Here is a 24,065-nt window from a genome sequence, read left to right on the forward strand (position 1 = left end):
CTCATTCTGTACATTGCCATTTTATTTTGGTAATTGTTTCTTTCTCTTGCTTTGCAGAAGCTTTTAAATGGGAAGTAGTCCCATTTGCTGATTTTTGCTGCTGTTATTTGTGCTTTTAGTCATATCCAGAAAAACCTCTGCCAAAAACAATGTCAAGGAGCTTCTTCCACACATTTCCTTCTAGGAGTTTTAGAGTACCAGGTCTTACGTTTAAGTCTTTGATCCATTTCAAGTTAGTTTTCATAAGTGGCATGAGACAGTCATCAAATTTCATTGTTCATCATGTACTTATCCAGTTTTTCCGCACCATTTGTCAAAGAGATTATTCTTTCCCCAGTGGGTGTTTTTAACTCCCTTGTCAAAATTAGTTGACTCTGAGGACTCGATTTTATGGCATTGGTCTATGTGACTATTTCTGTGCCAATACCATACTGTTTTTAGTACTATAGCTTAGTAGTGTACTTTGAAACAGGAAGAGTGAGTGATATCTCCAGCTTTGTTTTTATTCTCCAGATTGCTTTGGCTATCTGAGGTCTTTTGTGGTTCCATAGAAATTTTAGAATTGTTTCTTCTATTTCTCTGAAGAATACCTTCGGTATTTTGATGGAGCTTACATTGATGTATAGATATTATGGATAATTTCACAATATTAATTCTTCTGAGCCATGAAGATGGGATGTCTTTCCATTTGTTTGTGTCTTCTTCAGTTTTCTTCTTCAGTTTCTTTCGTCAATGTCTTCCAGTTTTCAGTGCACAGGTCTTTAACCTTTTTGGATAAATTTATATCTGAGTATATTTTTAATGCTATTGTGAATAGGGTAGTGTTTTTCACATGTATTTTCAGTGTATAGAAATGCACCTGATTTCTGTATGTTCATTTTGTACCCTTCAACTTTACTACAATCACTGCTTAGTTCCCCCAGTCTTTTGGTTGAGTCTTTGGGGTTTCTATACATAAAATCGCATCATCTGCAAACAGTGACACTTTAACTTCTTTTTCTATTGGATGTCTTTTATTTCTTTGTCTTGCCTAATTGTTCTAGCTAGGACTTCCAGTAGTACATTGAACTGGAGTGGTGGGAGTAGACAGCTTTGTCTTGTTCCTGATCTCAGAGAAAATGCTTTCAGTTTTTTCTCCATTGAGTATAAAGTTAGCTGTAGTTTTGTTATATATGGCCTTTATTATGTTGAGGGATTTTCCTTCTTATACCTAGTCTATCAAGTGTTTTTATAATGAAAGAATGTTGTATTTTGTCAAACGGTTTTTCTACATTTATTGAGATGATCATGTGATTACCTTTCATTGTATTGGTGTGATTTATTTGTGTATTTTGAACCATTCTTATATCTGAGGGATGAATCCCACTTCTTCATTGTTTAGAATCCTTTTAATGTGTTTATGAATTGGTTTGCTAATATCTGTTGGGAAGTTTTGCACCTCTATTCACTAGGGGTATTGGTCTATAGTTTTCCTTTGTTGTGATGTCCTTATCTGGCTTTGGGATTAGGGGAATACTGGCCTCATAGAATGAATTTGGATTTTTTGGATGAGTTTCAGAATGGGTGGTGTTAAGTCTTCTTTAAATGTTTGGTAGACTTTGACAGTGAAACCAGCTGGTCCTGGTTTTTTCTGTTTCTTCCTGATTCAGTTTTTATAGGTTGTGTGTGTGAAGCCCATTGCATCTAAAGTATGGTTCGGTTCAGATGTTTTCTTGATTTTCTGTCGTCTTGGTGACAGTGGGGTATTGGAGTCCCCTGACAGTACTGTATTGTTTATGTCCCCTTTCAGATCTGTTTGTTAGTATTTGGGTGTTGGGAGCTTATATATTTATAATTATTGTATCTTTGGTTGTATTGTCTCCTTCCTCATTGTATAATGACCTCCTTTGTCTCTTGTTACCATCTTTGCCTTGAAGTCTATTTTGTTTGATATAGATATCACTATGCCCCCTTTCTTTTGGTTTCCATTTGCTTGGAATATTATCATCTTCTCTTTGGGCCTTGGTGTGTCTTTAGAGTTTAAATTCGTCTCCTATACCCAGCGCATAGTTGCATCTTATTTTTTTTTAAATCCACTCAGGCTTGATGAACTCTATGCCTTTTGATTGGTGAGTTTGATCCATTTACATTAAGGTTGATTACTGATGTGTAAGGACTTACTACTGCCACCTTATCTTTTGCCTTCTTCTCATTTTGTGTCTTTATCCTTCTGTTTCAAACTACCTTTATAAATTTTTGGTTTTCCATGGTGATTTGCTCAGTCACCCCCTATTTTTATGTCTTATGTCTCTATATTTTTGCTTTGTGGTTACCAGGAGGCTTACATAAAACATCTCATAGGTAAAACAGTGCTTTTTCTGCTGATAGTATTTTATCTTCATTTGCCTACAAAGGTTCCATTCTTTTACCCCTCCCCTTTTCTGTATGTGATTTCACAAATTACGGCTTTTATATTATGAGTTCAGTCATATTGTAGTAGTGTATTTTAATGCTTTTTTCCTTTAACTTTTATGGTATAATTATTTAACACTCTGTTGTAAAATGGTCGCAGTTTTCTAATTCTGACTGTCTATTACCCTTTTCAGTGTTTTATGTTCTTTCATTTTGTGTGTGTCTCTAATTAGTGCCTTTTTGTTTCTGTTTGAATAACTCCCTTCAGCATTTCTCTCAATGGTGGTCTTGTGGTGGTGAACTCAGTCAGCTTGTCTGGGAAAGCTGTTATTCCTCCTTCACATCTGAAGGGTAATTTTGCCAGATAAGAGTATGCCTGGCTGGCAATTTTATCTTTTAATATTTTGGATATGTCATTCCACTCTCTCCTAGCCTGTTGCTGAGAAATCTGCTGGTAGTCTAAATGGGGGATCATTTTGTAAGTTACTTTTTTCTCCCCTTTGGCCACTTTTAAAATTCTTTATCATTGATTTTTTACAGTTTCCTTATGATGTATCTTGAAGAAGGTCTTTTTTTTAATCCACAAGGCCAATAGAATGCCTTATTATGTCCAGTTCCTTCTTTGGTAAGTAAGTTCTTAGCTAGTATTTCTTTAAATAAACCCTCTGCCCCCTTCTCTCTCTCTTTTTACCTCTGGTATACCCATTATTATTATATTGGTTTTCCTAATTCAGTCTAATAGCTCTGATAGAGTTTCTTCACTTTATTCGAATCTTAGTTCTCTCTCCTCTTCCATCTAAATCATTTCTAAATTCCGGTCATCTAGTTCACTTTTTCTTTCTTCTGATCTTCTCTAGTACTGATGCGTTCTTTAGCTCACTCACCGAGTTCTTCTGCTTCAGAATTTGTTTGGTTCTTTTTTATAATTTCAATTTCTGTGGTAAAGTACTCCTTCTAGTCATTAATTATATTCGAGTTTTTTGAGTTATCATCTTTCTGAGTTTTTTTCTTGTAGCTTGTTGAGTTTCTTCAAAACAGCTATGTTGAGGTATTTATCTGTTGGACTGTAGTATTCAATATCTTTGAGTTCAGTTGCTGGAGAGTAGTCATTTTCTTTTGGTGGTACCATATTACCATGATTTTTCATAGTGTGTCATGTCATTAACTGTGCCTTTGCTGTATGTAACATGTAAAGTAGCAAACACCTTTCTTAGTTACAAAAATCTTCGTTTACTTAACATGCTGACAAAAAAAAAAAACTTCCTTTTGTTTACCAGAAGGTGGTGATATAGCACACGTTTTTGACTTCTCACTGGCCCTGACTGTCCCTGCTACTACACTTGGGACAGTACATACAAAAACGAAAGTTATTGCAGAGTTGCGGGACGTGTGGGCTTAGCACCTGGGGCTTTGAGGGTCCCCAACACACCTGTTAGGGGAGTCTCTGATTGGAAGACTCTCAGAGGTCTCTTGATGGATCTCCTGCTGAAATCCTGAGCAGATAGCAGGTAACGCTTTCCTTGAACATTTTTTTTGTCTGCCTTCTTTCCTTTCCTGTCCCTCTCCCAGTCACAGAGGCCCCTTCTCAGAAATCTGCCTGAGAAACCTCCAGCTATAACGTTTGCAGGTGGTTGCACTTTTCAGTTCCTCTGCCAGAGAAGTAGCTGCTGTCACACTACTGCCACCACTGCAATCCCCAAGTGAGCTCTGGGGAGAGGGGTCTACTCAGGCCATTCCTCCCTTTGTCTGCCTCCAAACTTGTTTCTATCCTGCTCAGCTGGCTTGCCGAGTTCTTCTGTCAGACTGGCAAGAGCACCACAAATTCTCTATCTCCCATGAGTGTCTTCCCAGTTTTGTACTCTCCAGATGATGTTTTTTCCTGTGGTGGTACTTACTTGAGGGTGAGGCAGGCTCATGACCTGGAGCTGCAGCATCCTTCGAGGTAACAGATCCACTTTTAGATGTCCACTGGGTGATCTCTCAGGTGTCCTGGTGTGCTGTGCAGAGGCCCTTTTGTTTGGCTATAGATGTCCAGTTAGTTATAAATCGAAAGGAAGAGAAAAAAACAAACATTTCATGCCATGACAGTGACATCCAACTACAGCTATTTTAATACTTTTGTTCTTTAACCTTTATATTCAAGTAGTTAACGCATCCCTAAATTGAAATATTAGAGTATTCCGAATATGACTATATGCTTACCTTTACCAGTGTATTGTATATTTTCATGGTACCTTCAGCTTGATGAACTCCTGTCGGCATTTTTTTGTGAGGTAGGCTTAGTGTTAATAAATACCCTCAGCTTTTTGTTAGGCAGTCTTTATCTCACTTCCATTTATGAAGGATATGTTTGCTTGGTAAAATAGTCTTGGTTGGCTGTTTCTCTCTTAGTACTTGGAATGTATCATCCCTTTCTCTCCTGGCCTACGAGGTCTCTACTGAGAAAGCTGCTTGCTTGATAGCCTTATAGAAGTACTCTTGAATACCTTACAAAATTATCTTACCTTTAAAATCCTTTCTTTGACTGTTTTATCATAATGTGTCTTGGAGAAGATCATTTGGGGTTAAAGTTTGGGGGTCACCTATTAGCTTCACATACTTGGATGTCCAAATCCCTTCCCAGGTTTGTGAATTTCTCAGCCCTTATTTCCTTAGGGATAGAAACTGTCTTATTTTTCTTTCTGGGACTCTGCTGTTATCTTGATGTTGGCCTGTAAGTCCCATAGACATTTTCTTTTTTCTTCTCTGATTGATTGGACAATTTCAATTGATCTATCTTCTGATTCTTTGTCAAGTCTGCTGTTGAAAACTCTGTTGAATTCTTTAATCCACTCATTGTATTCTACAGCTCCAGTTTCTGTTCAGTTCTTTTTCACGTTTTCTTTTGGTTGACCTTTTCATTTTGTTCATGTACTTTTTTTTCTGATTTTTTATTAAATTGCTTATCTGTGTTCTCTCTGACCATCTTCATAACAATTACTTGAATTCTTTATGTCCCCTGTAGCCCTGCATAGGTATCAGCACATTTGAAGCAGCAGTTACCTCTTCCAGACTTCACGGACTGACTTTGGTAAGAGAAGACTTTTTTACCTGTGGACAGGGGCATGCTTAAGCATAGTATGAGTCTGACTCGAGTGGTGCAGGGCTACAAGTGTGGGGTGTGTTTGGCATTAGATCCAGTGGTTTGCAATATCTCAGGCCTCTGTGGTTCACAGAATCAACAACTGTGTGTTCCTTGGTAAGCACTGCAAAGCAGTGGGGTGTGTCCTCGGTGGCACCTCTTAGTTCATCAGCTAAGGACTGGGGCCAACTACAGGCTCACTGGCAGCTGCAGGGACCCTGGCTATAGGCATGCTCTCTTGTGGGTGGATACCTTCTACTCCTGGACTTGCACAGTCGTGGGTGTACAGGTGGAGAGGCTTGTCCAGAGTGCATGCCAAGTGGTCTGCAGTAGGGGGTTCTAGACTGGTGTCTTACAGCCACAGAGACCTGGGCTGACAGCAGCAAATATCTGTGGTGTAAAAGCAGGTAAAATAAGATAGTTACCTTTGGTGTGACCATGCTGGCCCCTTTAGTATCGTCAGTGGTGGAATTTGCTGGGTTTTCCTATAGAGCAGGTCACTGTGATCCACCATCACTCCTGCTGCATGGCTGCTATTGGTAGCCACTGTTTTCTTTCTTGTTGCTAGTCATCTCTATATGTCTCGGCTTTGCTAGCTTGCATGGGGTGAAACCATAGAAAGACCTTCACTGGGTGTCCCAAAAGACTGGGGACGCTAATTACTCACCGTGCTCCTCCTTTTGCTGGAAACTCTTTCTAGATGGGAAGTTCCCTCTTGGTGCTAAGCAGTACCAGCTTGGTGGAGGGATGATGCAGGCAAGATGAAGCTGTCTCCCTTCTTCTGGTTTTTTGTTCTGCTGTGTTGCTCAATTTTCTTACGCAGACTCCAGAGCTCTGCCAGTCTTTCTTTGTGGACAGCTGTTTCTTTGTTGTTGATCTTTGTCAGGGGATAGAGGCCTGGTTCTTCTACATCTCCATTTTGGTCTTTATCCTATAATTTATTCTTGAAGAAGATGAAAAGAAAAAGTGTTTACCAATCAAAAGGAGTAACATGAGAATAGGATACAAAGTATGAAACTGTCTAACATGTTTGAAATTATAAATATAATATATCCTGATGATGGACATTCTATCCAGAGAGCTTTGTATATTTACTGATAAGATAACCAAATTTGCAGTATATATATATATATATATATATTATATATATATATATATATTTTTTTTACTATATATTTTACTAAAGCAGCACCTTTTTGCAAAGAGTTACACACTTTAAATATTTTTATGCTTATATTTGACCTAATATTTTCTTTCTGCTTAAGAAATCTTTTGTATTTAATGCCAACACCTGCAACTGGCTTTATATTAAGGACACAGAAAACATTTTCATCCCTTTTTCAGATATCATTGCATTTATCTGTACCAACCACTATGCTCAGAGCACTGTCTATCTTTCAACTCCATTGGCCTTCCTTCTTTTAATTCTAACACACACATTAAGTCCAATCCTATTTTGGGGCTATTGCCTGTGCTGTTTCTATGCCTTGAATGTTTATCTCCAGAATTTTTGCATGTCTAGCTCTTTCACGTTCAGGTCTCACCTTATTATCTATTTCAGATCACTTCCCTCACAATCCAAGTATATGCAACTCTGAAATCTCCCAGATAGCTTATATCCTTTATTTATCTTCATAGCACATCACTATCTGAGATTAACTTTTTTTCACACATGAGTTACATTTTCCTTCCCCATCTTAAGCACAGGAGTTGTAAGAGTAGGAACGATGGCTTCCCCGTTTGCTATTGTGACTCCAGCAACCAAAATAGGATAGGACCTATGATGCACCTCTCTTCCCAAACCCTCACAACTCCAATTTAACTTTCTAAGAAGAGCTGCTACTTGGTACCAGTGCAACCTCAGCCCTACAAGACACCCACCAGGGAGATCTTCTTCTGTCAGTCAGTCAGGTTTTTGCTACTATGTTTGGAGTCAGCGCCACAACATTGAGAGAGAGCCTCAAGGCATAAGAAATGGAGTAAGTTACTACAACACTGATGTGGGAACCTGCAAAGTCTACATGCATTCTGTATAATGTGCCCGATGGCTCTGGACCACTCTAGATAAAGGAACTGGCATTATAGCCTGAGTCCTACTGTCCCCAGGCTGAGAGACTATTAGAAGACTCGACTCAAGTGTCAGGCAGCCTCTTCCAGGCTCTTCAGCAAGGGTTCCTGTTTCTACCCAATAAGCTGGGGGAAAACAAACACTGCCTTCTACCAAACACCATGCCCTTCAATAACTAACTAACTATCTCAGACTTTAAGCTGGCTTTGTGGGCTAACAAAAGCATAGTAGAGTCATTAAAGTTTCTTCATCAACCAGAGAGAAAACAACTCAATCCAAAAAAGTGTGCACAGTCACAGTACTAAAGAAAGAACTAGAGCTGATTGATAGAAGACAAAATTAGGTAAAGAAGATAATAATTAGGAAATGTAAGTAGCTCAAACAAAGCTTTCTAAGAATAAAAAATATGATACCACAGAAAATATCTTAAAGCAATGGAGGAAAAATCTAAACGTGGAAGTTGCAAGAAGCAGGAAAAAACAAAATTGGAGGATAGCTCCAGACAATCTAACACTCACTCAGAAGTTAAAGAAGAAACTCAATAAATGAGAGAGATGCAAAGAGTACATAAGTAACAGAATTGTCTATTATTAAGACATAGAAACTCCCAAATCTATATATTCAAAAGCTATAAAGGGAAACTAGAAAGGAAGGGAGGAAGAATAGAGTTAGCTTAATATATAATACTTCCAATATTAATGTATTTTAAAGTCATTATCTCAAAGAAAGGGGACCAGTTCAGTAGACCAAAAAGTATTGAAAAGGAGGACCTGAATACTGATATTAATGAACTCTGGGTATATTGTTTATATGTACGTATGTTTGTGTAGGAAGATCAAAGGATCAAAATTAGAGACAAACCATTTTCTCAAATCATAATAAAAATTAGAAATACATAATAAAAATTTACCCTCTAAAAATATGACCTGGAAAAAAATCTAAACTGCTTGAAAATTAAGAAGAAATGAGCCAAAACTTTAGAAATTCAAATAGAAATTACAACATGAAAAAAACCCAGGATTTTTGATGATTGATAGGAGATACTCCCTTATCAAGTGAGTGACCCCTTTACCAAATAGGCATTTCATTTATCCACATCTGTCATAAAATTTGTTATGTAAAGTTTTGTGTTGTGCCTGAGAAAAATTACAAATTTCTACATGTCATGAGCCTTTGCAATTGCTAACAGAGTCAACAACAGGACTGGTAAATCCTCAATGCCAAAGATCTAGTGGTTATCAAAATATTCACACCAGAGTATGTGAGCGAAGAGAGGGCCTGACCATGATGTGTGATACTCCTAATAATTCCATCACCACCCCTCATCCTTGCTTTCTAAATTGTGCCCCATGCGGACCTTTGCTGGGAGACCAATTCCGTAGGGCATCAACGTTCATTCCCCAGGGTGCTGCTCTGGTTACTACATGCTTATATATAAGTGGATCAGTATAATAACATCAAGTCAAAATATTTTCATTTTGATAAGGACCTTACTCAAATTATGGAAATAATACAAGAATTTCGGACAACACTGGCCAAAGAGATCTATTTCTTACAAGAAGACTTTTAGAAAACTACAAATAAGTGTTTGTTAGTTAGTGGGCAGAGGCTCAGTCAGCCTAGTCACATCTATTCTCTAAAACATATTTCACCAGAGTGTTAGAAGAACCTAAATGGTAAAATGTTGAAGGAGCTGAAAGATCATCTGATGAATGCTGTTATCAATATGCATTCTTTCTGTGATGTAAACGTGGAGATAGATATTGAGGACAATATTAAAATTAATGTTGAGTCGAGTCCTGGTTCTGATTTTTTTAAGTGTTTTCATGAGGATCCCAAATGCTTTCTTAATAGCCTCTTACGATTTGGTTACTCTATATTGGCTCTGAGGCAGAGAATGTAAAATAGTGACAGACAAAAGAGAAAATGAATCACTAAGGAAGCTGACACCTCATTCGCTTTAAAAAAATTTAGTCTGCTTTTCCATGAATACCATTAAAGCCCAGAGAAGACTAAAAGGTCTTATCAAATTCCAGGCAGTGAAAGCGAATGAAATGACCCAACTAGTTCAAAAATGCAGGCTTTACCAGATGAATCAAGACTAATTTAACAACCTAGTAAGGATCTATAGGCTACCTGATATATTTTTTTAAAGAGGAATTGTTTTTTTCATATATTTGAGCAGTTTAACCTCCTGTAATTCATAGCAAATTTCCAAGCAAAACTATCTAAACATAAAACGGATCAAATAAGCCTCTATTAGCTACCTACTATGTGCAGAGCAATGTAGGAACTAAACCAGGAAAGACACACATATATACAAACGAGAAATTTTCCCTGTTCACAAGGTACTTAATTTTGATTGAGGAAATAAATTGTATGAACATAAAATAGCCAGAGAATGTAAGTAAATATGAGAGTGGAAAATATTATATGCAAATATAATTCAAAACCAGAAAATAAAAACAAGGAAAGCCATTAGTATAGAGGTAAAAGAACTGGTCTTAGACTAAACAAGACAGTATTCAGTTATCTTCTACTTACTTGATGGATGACCTTGGTCAAGTCAAGAATCTTTCAATCCGTCATTCACACACTAAGAGCAAGTAATAAAATCTGCCTCATAGGTTTGATGGAGGGATTTAATGAGGCAACAAATATGACTGTGGCTTAAAAATTGTAAGTTTCCAATAAAGTGAAAAGTTTTGCCAGGAAGAGTCATTTTACTCTAGGGTGGATATTGCTGTTCTGTTTACATATATAGTTCCAGGAGATAACTGGGCAGGGTCTTTTTACACCATCTCTTTCTACAGCTTCATTTTAGAGATAATTAAACTGTGGCCCACAAAAATTAAATTTTATGCCTAAGTCTTTTTAAAAGCTCCTGGAACATAGTAATAAGCAAAAACATGTAGCTGTTATTATTTCTCAAATTTACTTAGCAGGTTTTGGCAGAATTAATACTTCATTTTTCTGACAGTATAGGTACAGAGAAAATTCATACCCTTACCCCTTGAGAAGCTGAAATTCTAGAGGGAAGAAAACTATTCATTGTCCTCTGGCCAAAAGTATATAATAAGTATATTTTAATGCTGTGGTGGTAGAAATATGAGATGAAAGGTCACCCAGTTTAGAAATATATGCCATCATATGTCTAAACAGACTCTGAATTTAGATTTCATTACAATCCTTTTCAGTTAGATAGCAACTATCCCTTTACATGTAAGCTAGAAATTCCTCTTGCCACTGAAATCATAGCCTTCTATTTTCTTTTTTAATTTCTTAGTCATGGGCAGAAATTACTTAAAGCAAATTGCATTATGAAAAAATAATGTTCATAATGTTATTCTAATTTTCTGATGATGTTTGCCTAAAAGACCACACCTGTCTGCTATTATTAATAACTATGCTCTAATAGTCATAGATTAGACTTTAATTATATAACTTGGAAATCTTGGGGGTAGCTATCAAGACGGCAGAGTAGTAGCACATGACCTGTATATATATATATATACACTGTCTACAAGAGACCCACGTCAGACCTAGGGACACATACAGACAATGAGGGGATGGGAAAAAGATATCCCATGCAACTGGAAATCAAAAGAAAGCTGGAGTAGTAATACTCATATCAGACTAAATAGACTTTAAAGACTGTTACAAGCGATAAGGATGGGCACTACATAATGATCAAGGGATCAATCCAAGCAGAAGATACAACAATTCTAAATATTTATGCACCCAACATAGGAGCACCTCAATACATATGGCAAATGCTAACAGCCATAAAAGGAGAAATTGACAGTAACACAATCATAGCAGGGGACTTTAACACCTCACCTACACCAATGGACAGATCATCCAGACAGAAAAGCAATAAGGAAACACAAGACTAAATGACACATTAGACCAGATAGACTTAATTGATACTTGTAGGACATTCTATGAAAAAGGAAGAATACACTTTCTTCTCAAGAGCACAGGGAACGTTCTCCAGGATAGATCACATCTTGGGTCACATCAAGCCCTGGTAAATTTAAGAAAACACATCATATCAAGCAACTTCTCTAACCACAATGCTATGAGTTTAGAAATCAATTACAGGAAATAAATGTAAAAAACACAAACACATGGAGGCTAAATGTGTTATTAAGTAACCAGTGGCTCACTGAAGAAATCAAAGAGGAAATCAAGAAATACCTAGAGATAAATGATGATCCGAAACCTATGGGATGAAGCAAAAGCAGTTCTAAATGGGAAGTTTATAACAATACAATCTTACCTCAGGAAATAAGACAACTCTCAAATAAACAACCTAACCTTACACCTAAAGCAAGTAAAGAAGAACAAATTAAACCAAAGGTTAATAGAAGGAAAGAAATCAAAAGATGAGAGAAGAAATAAATGAAATGGAGACAAAGAAAACAATAGCAAAGATCAATGAAACTAAAAGCTGGTTCTTTGATAAGATAAACATTTAGCCAGACTTATCAAGAAAAAAAAGGGACAGGACTCAAATCAATAAAATTAGAAATGAAAAAGAAGTTAGAACTGACACCGCAGAAATACAAAGGATCATAAGAGACTACTAGAAGCAACTCTATGCCAATAAACTGGACAACCTAGAAGGCATGGACAAATCCTTAGAAAGGTACAACCTTCTGAGACCAAACCCAGAAGAAATAGAAAATGTGAACAGACCAATCACAAGTACAAAAATTGAAACTGTGATTAAAAAGCTTTTGACAAACAAAAATCAAGGACCAGATGACTTCATGGGCGAATTCTATCAAACATTTACAGAAGAGCTAACATCCATCCTTCTGAAACTCTTCCTAAAAATTACAGAGGAAGGAACAGTCCCAAGCTCATTCTATGAGGCCACCCATCACCCTGATACCAAAATCAGACAAAAACATCACACAGAAAAGAAAATTACAGGCCAACATCACTGATGAATATAGATGCAAAAATCCTCAACAAAATACTAGCAAACAGAATCCAACAACACATTAAAAGGATCATACACCATGATCAAGTGGGATGTATCCCAGGGATGCAAGAATTCTTCAATATCCACAAATCAATCAGTGTAATACACCACATCAACAAATTGAAGAATAAAAACCATATGATCATTTCAATAGATACAGAAAATGCTTTTGTCAAAATTCAACACCCATTTATGATAAAAATTCTCCAGGAAGTGGGCATAGAGGAAACCTACCTCAACATAATAAAGGCCATATATGACAAACCCACAGCCAACATCATTCTCAATGGTGATAAACTGAAAGCATTTCCTCTAAGATCAGGAACAAGACAAGGATGTCCACTCTCACCACTATTATTCAACTTAGTTTTGGAAGTCCTAGCCACAGCAATCAGAGAAGAAAAGGAATACAAACTGGAAAAGAAGAAGTAAAACTGTCACTGTTTGCAGATGACATGATACTATACATAGAGAATCCTAAAGATGCTACCAGAAAACTACTAGAGCTAATCAATGAATTTGGTAAAGTAGCAGGATACAAAATTAATGCACAGAAATCTCTTGCATTCCTATACAATAATGATGAAAAATCTGAAAGAGAAATTAAGGAAACACTCCCATTTACCATTGCAACAAAAAGAATAAAATACCTAGGAATAAACCTACCTGAGGAGACAAAAGACCTGAACTCAGAAAACTATACCATACTGATGAAAGAAATCAGAGATGACACAAACAGATGGAGAGGTATACCATGCTCCCGGATTGGGAGAATCAACATTGTGAAAATGACTCTACTACCCAAAGCAATCTACAGATTCAATGCAATCCCTATCAAATTACCAATGGCATTTTTCTCAGAATTAGAACAAAAAATTTTACAATTTGTATGGAAACAAAAAGACCCTGAATACACAAAGCAATCTTGAGAAAGAAAAACGGAGCTAGAGGAATCAGGCTCCCTGACTTCAGGCTATACTACAAAGCTACAGTAATCAAGACAGTATGGTGCTGGCACAAAAACAGAAATATAGATCAACGGAACAGGAGACAAAGCCCAGAGGTAAACCCAGTCACATATGGTCACCTTATCTTTGATAAGGGAGGCAAGAATATACAATGGAGAAAAGACAGTCTCTTCAATAAGTGTGCTGGGAAAACTGGACAGCTACATGTAAAACAATGAAATTAGAACACTCCCTAACACCATACACAAAAATAAACTCAAAATGGATTAAAAACCTAAATGTAAGACCAGACTCTATAAAACTCTTAGAGGAAAACATAGGCAGAACACTCTATGACATAAATCACAGCAAAATCCGTTTTGGCCCACCTCCTAGAGAAATGGAAATTAAAACAAAAAGAAACAAATGGGAACTAATGAAACTTAAAACTTTTGGACAGCAAAGGAAACCATAAACAAGATGAAAAGACAACCCTCAGAAAATATTTTCAAATGAAGCAATGGACAAAGGATTAATCTCCAAGATAGACAAACAGCTCATGGAGCTCAACATCAAAACAAAAAAAAAACCAATTTCAAGATGACCTACAGATGGCCAAGAGGTACATGAAAAGATACTCAACAGAACTAATTATTAGAGAAATGCAAGTCAAAACTATAATGAGGTATTATCTCACACTGGTCAGAATGTTCATCATCAGAAAATCTACAAACAAATGCTGGAGAGGGTGTGGAGAAAAGGCAATCCTCCTACACTGCTGGTGGGAATGTAAATGGTACAGCCACTTTGGAGAACAGTACGGGGGTTCCTTAAAAAAACTACAAATAGAACTACCATACGACCCAGCAATCCCACTACTGGGCATATACCCTGAGAAAACCATAATTCAAAAAGAGTCATGTACCAAAATGTTCATTGCAGCTCTATTTACAATAGCCAGGACATGGAAGCAACCTAAGTGTCCGTCACCAGGTGAATGGATAAAGAAGATGTGGCACATATATACAATGGAATATTACTCAGCCATAAAAAGAAATGAAATTGAGTTATTTGTAGTGAGGTGGATGGACCTAGAGTCAGTCATACAGAGTGAAGTAAGTCAGAAAGAGAAAAACAAATACCATATGCTAACACATATATATGGAATCCAAAAAAAAAAAAAAAGGTTCTGAAGAACCTAGGGGCAGGGCAGGAATAAAGACGCAGACCTACTAGAGAATGGACTTGAGGACACAGGGAGGGGGAAGGGTAAGATGGGACAAAGTGAGAGAGTGGCATGGACATATATACACTACTAAATGTAACATAGATAGCTAGTAGGAAGCAGCCACATAGCACAGGGAGATCAGCTCGGTGCTTTGTGACCACCTAGAGGGATGGGATAGGGACGGTGGGAGGGAGGGAGATGCAAGAGGGAAGAGATATGGGGATATATGTATATGTATAGCAGATTCACTTTGTTATAAAGCAAAAACTAACACACCATTGTAAAACAATTTTACTCCAATAAAGATGTTAAAAAAAAATTCAGATACTTTGCAATGAAATGAATAAAAGAGAAAGTTCACAAGCCATTTCACAAGTAGAACTTGTGTAAAAGTTGCAGCTTATAATTTGAAAAGAAATATTGTGCCCCAAATGATATGCTAGTAGCAGGGTAGAAGACTGTGTCCAGAAATGCAAATCAAAACTAAAATGAGGTATCACCTCACACCAGTCAGAATGGCCGTCATCAAAAAATCTACAAACAATAAATGCTGGAGAGGGTGTGGAGAAAAGGAAACCCTCTTGCACTGTTGGTGGGAATGTAAATTGATACAGTTACTATGGAGAACAGTATGGAGGTTCCTTAAAAAACTAAAAATAGAACTACCATATGACCCAGCAATCCCACTCCTGGGCATATATCCAGAGGAGACCATAATTCAAAAAGATATATGCACCGCAATGTTCATTGCAATACTATTTACAATAGCCAGGATGTGGAAGCAGCCTAAATGTCCATCGGTAGAGGAAAGGATAAAGACATTGTGGTACATATATACAATGGAATATTACTCAGCCAAAACAAATAACAAAATAATGCCATTTGCAGCAACCTGGATGGACCTAGTGATTGTCATACTGAGTGAAGTAAGTCCTAAAGAGAAAGACAGATATCATATAATATCGCTTATATGTGGAATCTAAAAAACAGTGTACAAATGAACTTATCTACAAAACAGAAATAGTGTTAGAGATGTAGAAAACACACTTATGGTTACCAGGGGGTAAGGGAGGTAGGGATAAATTGGAAGATTGGAATCGATATGTACACACTACTATATATAATATATATAACTAATAAGACCTACTGTATAGTAAAGGGAACTCTACTCAATAGTCTGTAATGACCTATATAGGAAAAATATCTAAAAAAAGAGTGGATATATGTATATGTATAACTGATTCACTTCACTGTACACCTGAAACTAACACATTGTAAATCAACTATACTCCAATAAAAATTAAAAAATAATATATCTACATGTGAAACGATTCTCACAGAATACCTACTGAATGCTGGCAGAAGACCACAGACTGCTGAAAGGGCAAGAAACTCTCCACATAACCAGGTAGGAAAAAAGAAAAAAGAAAGAAACAAAAAAGAAAGTGAGAAAGGAATTGGGATGGGACTTGTGCCCCTGGGAGAGAGCTGTGAAATAGGGAAAGTTCCTGCCCCCTGGGTAGCCCCTTAGCTGGCTAGGAGATTGGCCTGGACAGAAAGGGAGCTTCAGAGCCTTGGGGGAGAGCACAGCAGTCAGTTAGCGGCAGCCAGAGCAGAGGAAGAACTGCACAGATGGTCAGTGTCACCACGCTGCAGCCCCCAGCCTGACTCCCTCTTCTGGAGGGGGCCGCATGCTGGAATTTGGGCTTTGGAGATCAGAAATGGGGAGAGGACTGGGGTTGTCTGTCTGGAGACAGACTGGGGATGCTGGAATCCAGTGTGACCACAGCTGGGCTTTACGTGGAAGAAGCCTGGGCTGCCTTAGAGGTCAGTTGCCATTGTTTGAGGGGTGCACGAGGGGAGGGGCAGGACCAGATTGTAGCCTTTTTCCCTGGGTGCAATCGCTCCCAGAGGGCAGGAGGACACTGCCTGCACAGGCTCCAGGAGCTGTCATGAGCCACTACCCATGCCCACCTGGACCCTGGGACTGGTCACAGGCCCCCCTCCACCTCCCTCCCGGACCCCGGGAGTGGTCGCAGGCAGCCGCCACCCTTGTGGAATCCTGGAGTGGTCAGGAGCCGCCGCCCATCCAAACTCCAGGAGTGGTCGTGAGCCACCTCCGCTCCCATCCCATGCTCTGGTGGTGCGCCTGAGCTGCCACCTCAGCTGAGAACCCCAGAACCGGACACCAGCCACCACATCTACATACCCCTTAGCAAGGGATAACGACCAGCACATGCTGAGGAAAGAGGCGCCAGATATACATAGTGAAAATAGCCCTCGCACCAAATATACTAAACTCACAAGTTACACAGGGATGCCCGCACATATAAATAGCCCTCCAAGACCACAATAGATAATTGTTTCTCCTAAACTCACAGAATAAGAGAAATATAAGTAAAATGAAGAAGCAGAGGGACCACTTCCAGTTAAAACACCAAGAGCATTCCCCTAAAAGAACAAACAATGAAGCAGACCTCTTCAATCTGACACTGAATTGATAATGAAAATACTGAAGGAATAAGAAAGACTATCGAAAGAAAGGCAGAGTTACTGTAAAAAGAAACTAGAAACTACAAAGAGGAACCAAGAAAAATTAGAAAACTCATTTGCGGAGATGAAAACCAAGCTAAAGGCTATGAAGAGCAGAATGAGTAATGCAGAAGAAGGAAAAGTGACCTGGAAGATAGAATAATGGAAATCACTCAATTGGGACAGAACACAGAAAGCCAAACGAAAAAAAAAAAAAAGAAAGCAATATAATAGACCTATGGGATAATATGAAGTGTGCCAACCTACACATAATAGGGATTCTAGAAGAGGAAGAAAGAGAAAAGGGGATCGAAAATGTATTTGAAGAAATTATGGCTAAAAACTTCCCAAACCTAAAGAAGGAAACAGACATCCAGGTACAGGAAGCATAGAGGATTCCAAACAAGATAAAGCCAAACAGACCGACACCAAGACATATTATAATAAAAATGGCAAAAGTTAAAAATAAAGAGAGGATTCTAAAGGCAGGAAGAGAAAAACAAAGAGTTAAATATAAGGGAACCCCCATAAGGCTATCAGCTGATTGGTCTACAGAAACTTTGTAGGCCAGAAGGGAGCGGCAAGATGTATTCAAAGCCCTACAAGGGAAAAATCTGCAACCTAGGATACTCTACCCAGCAAGATTACCATTTAGAAGAGAAGGAGAGAGAAAGAATTTCTCAGACAAGCAAAAACTAAAAGAATACAGCAATACTAAACCTATCCTAAAGGAAATATTGAAAGGTTCTCTGGGATTTCCCTTTAAGTGATTAAGACTCCACACTTCCACTGCAGGGGGCATGGGTTCGACCCCTGGTTGGGGAACTAAGATCCCTCAGGCCATGTGGTGCGGCCAGAAAATAAAAGATAAAAAACAAAGAAAGGTCTTCTTTAAATAGAAAAGAAGTAAGAATCTATAGGAAAGAGAAAATTACAATTGGAACATAAATCACTTAAATAAGCCAGAACAAAGATTTTTTAAAAAATCAAAAAATTTTTCTGTGAAAGTGACGATAACCACAGTGAACAGCAAAAGATGGACATGAAGATGTAAAAGAGGACATCAGGGGGCTTCCCTGGTGGCGCAGTGATTGAGAGTCTGCCTGCCAGTGCAGGGGACGTGGGTTCGAGCCCTGGTCTGGGAGGATCCCACATGCTGCGGAGCAACTGGGCCCATGAGGCACAGCTGCTGAGCCTGCGCGTCTGGAGCCTGTGCTCCGCAACAAGAGAGGCCGCGATAGTGAATGGCCCGCGCACCGCGATGAAGAGTGGCCCCCGCTTGCCGGAACTGGACAAAGGCCTCGCACAGAAACGAAGACCCAACACAGCCAAAAATAAATAAATTAATAAAAAAAAAAAAACAAAAACAAAAGAAAAAAAAAAAACTGTTTAAGAGGACATCAAAATCAAAAGATGTGGGGGAGGAGAGTAAGAAAATCAGACTTTTTTTCCTAGAATGTGTTTGAGCCTATATGACTACCAGTGTAAGGCAAGTAGATATAGGAAGGGGTTAACACACTTGAAAAACAGGATAACCACAAATCAAAAACATACAATAGATTTACAAAAACCGAAAAAGAAGAGAACATAAATATAATACAAAAGAAAATCATCAAGCCACCAAAGGAAAAACAAAGAGAAAAAGGAAGGGACAAAGAAGAAATATAAAATCAATGGGAAAACAAGGTTTAAAAGGGCAATAAATGCATATCTATCAATAATTACCTTAAATGTCAATGGACTAAATGCTCCAATCAAAAGACACAGAGTAGCAGATTGGACAAAAAAAACAAGAGCCTACAGTATGCTGCCTACAAGAGACCCACTTTAGGGCAAAGGACACACATAAATTGAAAGTGAGCAGGTGGAAAAAGATATTTCATGCAAATGGAAATGACAAGAAAGCAGGGGTCACAATACTCAGACAAAATAGACTTTAAAACAAAGGCCATAGAGAAAGATAAAGGAGACTGTATAATGATAAAGGATCAATACATGAAGAAGATTTTACACTCATCAACATATATGCACCTAATATAGGAGCACCCAAATACATAAAACAAATACTAACAGACATACAGGGAAAAATTGACAGGAATACAATAATAGTAGGAGATTAACACCTCACTCACATCAACGGACATATATTTCAGACAGAGAATCAATAAGGCAACAGAGAGCCTAAATGATAAAATAGAACAGTTAGACTTGAGTGATATTTTCAGTACATTACATCCCAAAAAATGAGAAGACACATTCATTTCAAGTGCACATGGTATATTCTCTAGGACTGACCACATAGTAGGGCACAAAAGAAGCCTCAACAAATTTAAGTGTAGAAATTATCTCAAGCATCTTTTCTGACCACAACAGCATGAAACTAGAAATTAACCACAGGAAAAATAAGTGAGAAAACAAATGATTATATGGAGACTAAACAACATGCTACTAGAAAACCAATGGGTCAATGATGAAATCAAAGAGGAAATTAACAAATCCTTGAGACAAATGACAATGAAAATACAACCATACAAAATCCATGGGATGCAGCAAAAGCAGTTCTTAGAGGAAGTTCATAGCGAAATAGGCCTTTCTCAAAAAACAAGAAAAATCTCAAATAAACAACCTAACCTACCAGTTAAAAGTATTAGAAAAAGAAAAACAAACAAAACCTAAAGTCAGCAGAAGGAAGGAAAGAATAAACATCAGAGAGGAAATAAATAAAATAGAGATTAAAAACATAGAAAAAATTAATAACACTAAGAGCTGGTTCTTTGAAAGGATAAACAAGATTGAGAAACCACTGGCCAGGCTCACCAAGAATAAAAGAGAGAGAACCCAAATAAATAAAATAATAAATGAAAGAGGAGACATAACAACTGTTACTGCAGAAATACAAAACAACCATAAGGGAATACTATGAACAATTATACGCCCCAAAATTTGACAACCTAGAAGAAATGGACAAGTTTCTAGAAACATACAGCCCACCAAAACTGATTCAAGGAGAAATAGATAATTTCAACAGACCGATCACTAAAAGTGAAATAGAATCTGTAATTAAAAAACAACAACAACAACAACAACAAAACCCCATTCCCTACAAACAAAAGTCCAGGACCAGATGGCTTCACAGGCAAATTCTACCAAACATACAAAGAATAACATACTGATCCTTCTCAAACTCTTCCAAAAGATTGAAGAGAAGGGAACACTCCCAAGGGCACTCTATGAAGTCACCATCACCCTGATAACAAAATTGGACAAAGACACCACCAAATAAAGACATTTACAGACCAATATATTTGATGAATATAGATGCAAAAATTCTCAACAAAATATTAGCAAACTAAATCCAACAACACGTAAAAAAAAAAAATCATACACCACGACCGAGTGGGATTCATCCCAAGTTCACAAGAATGGTTCAACATATGCAAATCAATCAATGTGACACACCACATCAACAAAAGAAAAGACAAAACCACATGATCATCCCAATAGATGCAGAAAAAGCATCTGTTAGAATTCAACATCCATTCATGATAAAAACCCTTATGAAAGTGGTTATAGAGGGAAAGTATCTCAACATAATAGAAGCTATTTATGACAAACCCACAGCCAAAATAATACTCAAAGGTGAAAAGCTGAAAGCCTTCCCACTAAAATCTGCAACAAGACAACAATGCTCACTCTCACCACTTCTATACAACATAGTATTGGAAGTCCTAGCCACAGTGATCAGAAGAGAAAAAGAAAAAAAAAAAGGTATCTAAATTATAAGGGAAGAGGGGAAGAGGTAACATTGTCATTATATGCAAATGATATGATACTATATACAGAAAACCCTAAAGACTCCATACAAAAACTGCTAGAATTGGTAAACAAATTCAGCAAGGCAGCAGGATACAAGATTAACATACAGAAATCAGTTGCATTTGTTTACACCAACAATGAAATATCAGAAAGGGAATGCATAAAAACAATATCTTTTCAAATTGCAACCCCCAAAAATAAAATACTAAGGAATAAACCTCACCAAGGCATGAAAGACTTATACACTGAGAACTATAAAACACTGATAAAGGAAATTGAAGATGATTCAAAGAAATGGAAAGATATCCCATGCTCTGGGGTTAGAAGAATTAATATTGTTAAAATGTCCATACTACCCAAAGCAATCTACAGATTTAATGTGATCCCTATAAAATTACCCATGACATTTTTTACAGAACTAGAACAAATAATCCTAAAATTCATATGGAACCATAAAAGACCCAGAATTGCCAAAGCAATCCTGGGGGAGAAAAAAACAAACAAACAGGAGGCATAACCCTCCTAGACTCCAGACAATATTACAAAGCTACAGTAATCAAAACAGCACAGTATTTGCACAAAAACAGACATAGGGATCAATGGAACAGAATAGAAAGCCAAGAAATAAACCCACACACCTATGGTCAATAAATCTTAGACAAAGGAGGCAAGAATATACAATGGGAAAAAAGACACTCTCTTCAGCAAGTTGTATTGGGAGAGTTGGACAGCCATATGTCAATCAATGAAAATAGAGCACACCCTCTCACTGCAAACAAAAATAAACTCAAAATGGCTTAAAGACTTAAAAATAACACATGACACTATAAACCTCCTAGAATAGAATGTTTTGCCTATATTCTCTGACGTGAATCCTCCCAATATTTTCTTAGGTCAGCCTCCCAAGGCAATAGAAATAGAAACAAAAATAAACAAATAGGACCTAATCAAACTTACAAGCTTTTGCACAGCAAAAGAAACCATCAACAAAATGAAAAGACAACCTAAAGAATGGGAGGAAATATTTGCAAAATGATGTGACTGACAAGGACTTAATTTTCAAAATATACAAACAGCTCACACAATTCAACAACAAAAAAAACCCCCAAACAACCCAATAGAAAACTGGGCAGAAGACATAAAGAGACATTTCTCTAAAGAAGAAATACAGATGGCCAATAGGCACATGAAAAGATGCTAAACATTGCTAATTATTAAAGAAATCAAAACTACAATGAGGTACCACTTCACACTGGTCAGAATGGCCATCATTAAAAAGTTTACAAATAACAAATGCTGGAGAGGGTGTAGAGAAAAGGGAACCCTCCTACACTGTTGGTGGGAAATTAAGTCAGTGTAAACACTGTGGAAAACAGTATGGAGGTTCCTCAGAAAACTAAAAATAGAATTACCATATGATCCAGCAATCCATTCCTGGGCATATATCTGGACAAAACTATAATCAAAAAGATACATGCAACAGTAGTATGTTCATACCATAGTTATGTTCATAGCAGCAGTAGTCACAATAGCCAAGACATGGAAACAACCTAAGTGTCCATCGACAGATGAATGGATAAAGAAGATGTGGTACGTAAATACAATGGAAAACTACTCAGAGATAAAAAAAAAGAATGAAATAATATCATTTGCAGCAACATGGATGCAACTAGAGATTATCATACTAAGTGAAGTAAATAGAAAGAAAAGACAAATGCCACATGATATCATTTATATGTGGGATCTAAAATATGGCACAAATGAACCTATCTATGAAACAGAAACAGAATCACATACATAGAGAACAGACTGGTAGTTGCCAAGGGGGTGGGAGATGGATGGATTGGGAGTGTGGGCTTAGCAGATGCAAACTGGTATATATAGAATGGATACACAACAAGGTCCTACTATATAGCCCAGAAAACTATATTTAATATCCTGTGATAAACCATAAAAGAATATGAAAAATAACATATATACATGTATAACTGAGTCACTTTGCTGTATATCAGTAATTAACACAACATTGTAATTCAACCATACTTCAAAACAAAAACTTCATATGAAAAAAAATTTGGAAATCTTGCAAAATCTATTTGAAGATTTTCATATCTAGTTATTCAATTAAGTTTTGCCTTAGCCAAAGTTTACAAATCCTATTAATTCTATCCAAAATGGCAGGAATCTCTTGTGATTCTTTGTATTTTTATGTTATCAACAGTAATGTCTCTTTTTTATATTTATAATTTTATTTATTAGAGCACTTTCACTTTTTTCTTGGTAAGTCTAGCTAAAAGTTTTTCTATTTTCATTATCTTTACAAAAAACAGCTCTTAGTTTCATTGATCTTTTCCATTGTCCTCTCAGTCTCTATTTCTGCTCTGATATTTATTATTTCCTTCATTCCACTAACTCTGGGGTTTATTCTTGTTTTGGGCAGGTTCCTTGAGGTGTAGAATTAGGTTTTTTTACTTGAGGTTTTTCTTGTTTATTGATGTAGGCTTTTATCATGATAAACTTCCCTCTTAGAACTGTGCTTGCTGCATCCCATAAGATTTGGCATGTTGTTTCAGTTTTCATTTGTCTTAAGATATTTTTTGAAATTTCCCTTTGATTTCTTCTTTGACCCATTGGATTTTCAAGATCATGTTGTTTAATCTCCATGTATTTATGAATCTTCCATTTTCTTCATGAAACTAATTTCTAATGTCATAACATTGTGGTCAGAAGAGATATGTGGTATGACTTCAATCTTCTTAAGTTCAAGACTTGTTTGTGGCCTAACCTGATCTATCCTGGAGAATGTGTTTTTGAGAATATTGTGCTTTCTGCTACTGCTTTCTGCTACTGTTTGATGGAATGTTCTGTATATGTCTGTTAGATTCATCTAGTCTAATGTGTAAATCAATTAAATGTTTCTTTATTGATTTCTGTCTGGATGATCTATCCATTATTTAAATTGGAGTATT

At 37.2% G+C, this 24,065-nt stretch overlaps 1 long non-coding RNA gene across 1 annotated transcript in view; it reads left to right on the plus strand.

Moving 5' to 3' along the window:
• LOC309633184 overlaps nucleotides 1-24,065 on the plus strand; it is a 1,005,718-nt gene that overhangs the window by 788,129 nt on the left and 193,524 nt on the right. The window contains exon 5 of the long non-coding RNA XR_014247367.1: nucleotides 5,396-5,461. This is a non-coding gene — a long non-coding RNA (uncharacterized lncRNA). The remainder of the gene's footprint in view (nucleotides 1-5,395; nucleotides 5,462-24,065) is intronic.

The sequence above is a fragment of the Balaenoptera borealis genome (genome assembly GCF_965194805.1).
Source record: "Balaenoptera borealis genome assembly, chromosome: 8".
Lineage (NCBI taxonomy): Eukaryota > Metazoa > Chordata > Mammalia > Artiodactyla > Balaenopteridae > Balaenoptera > Balaenoptera borealis.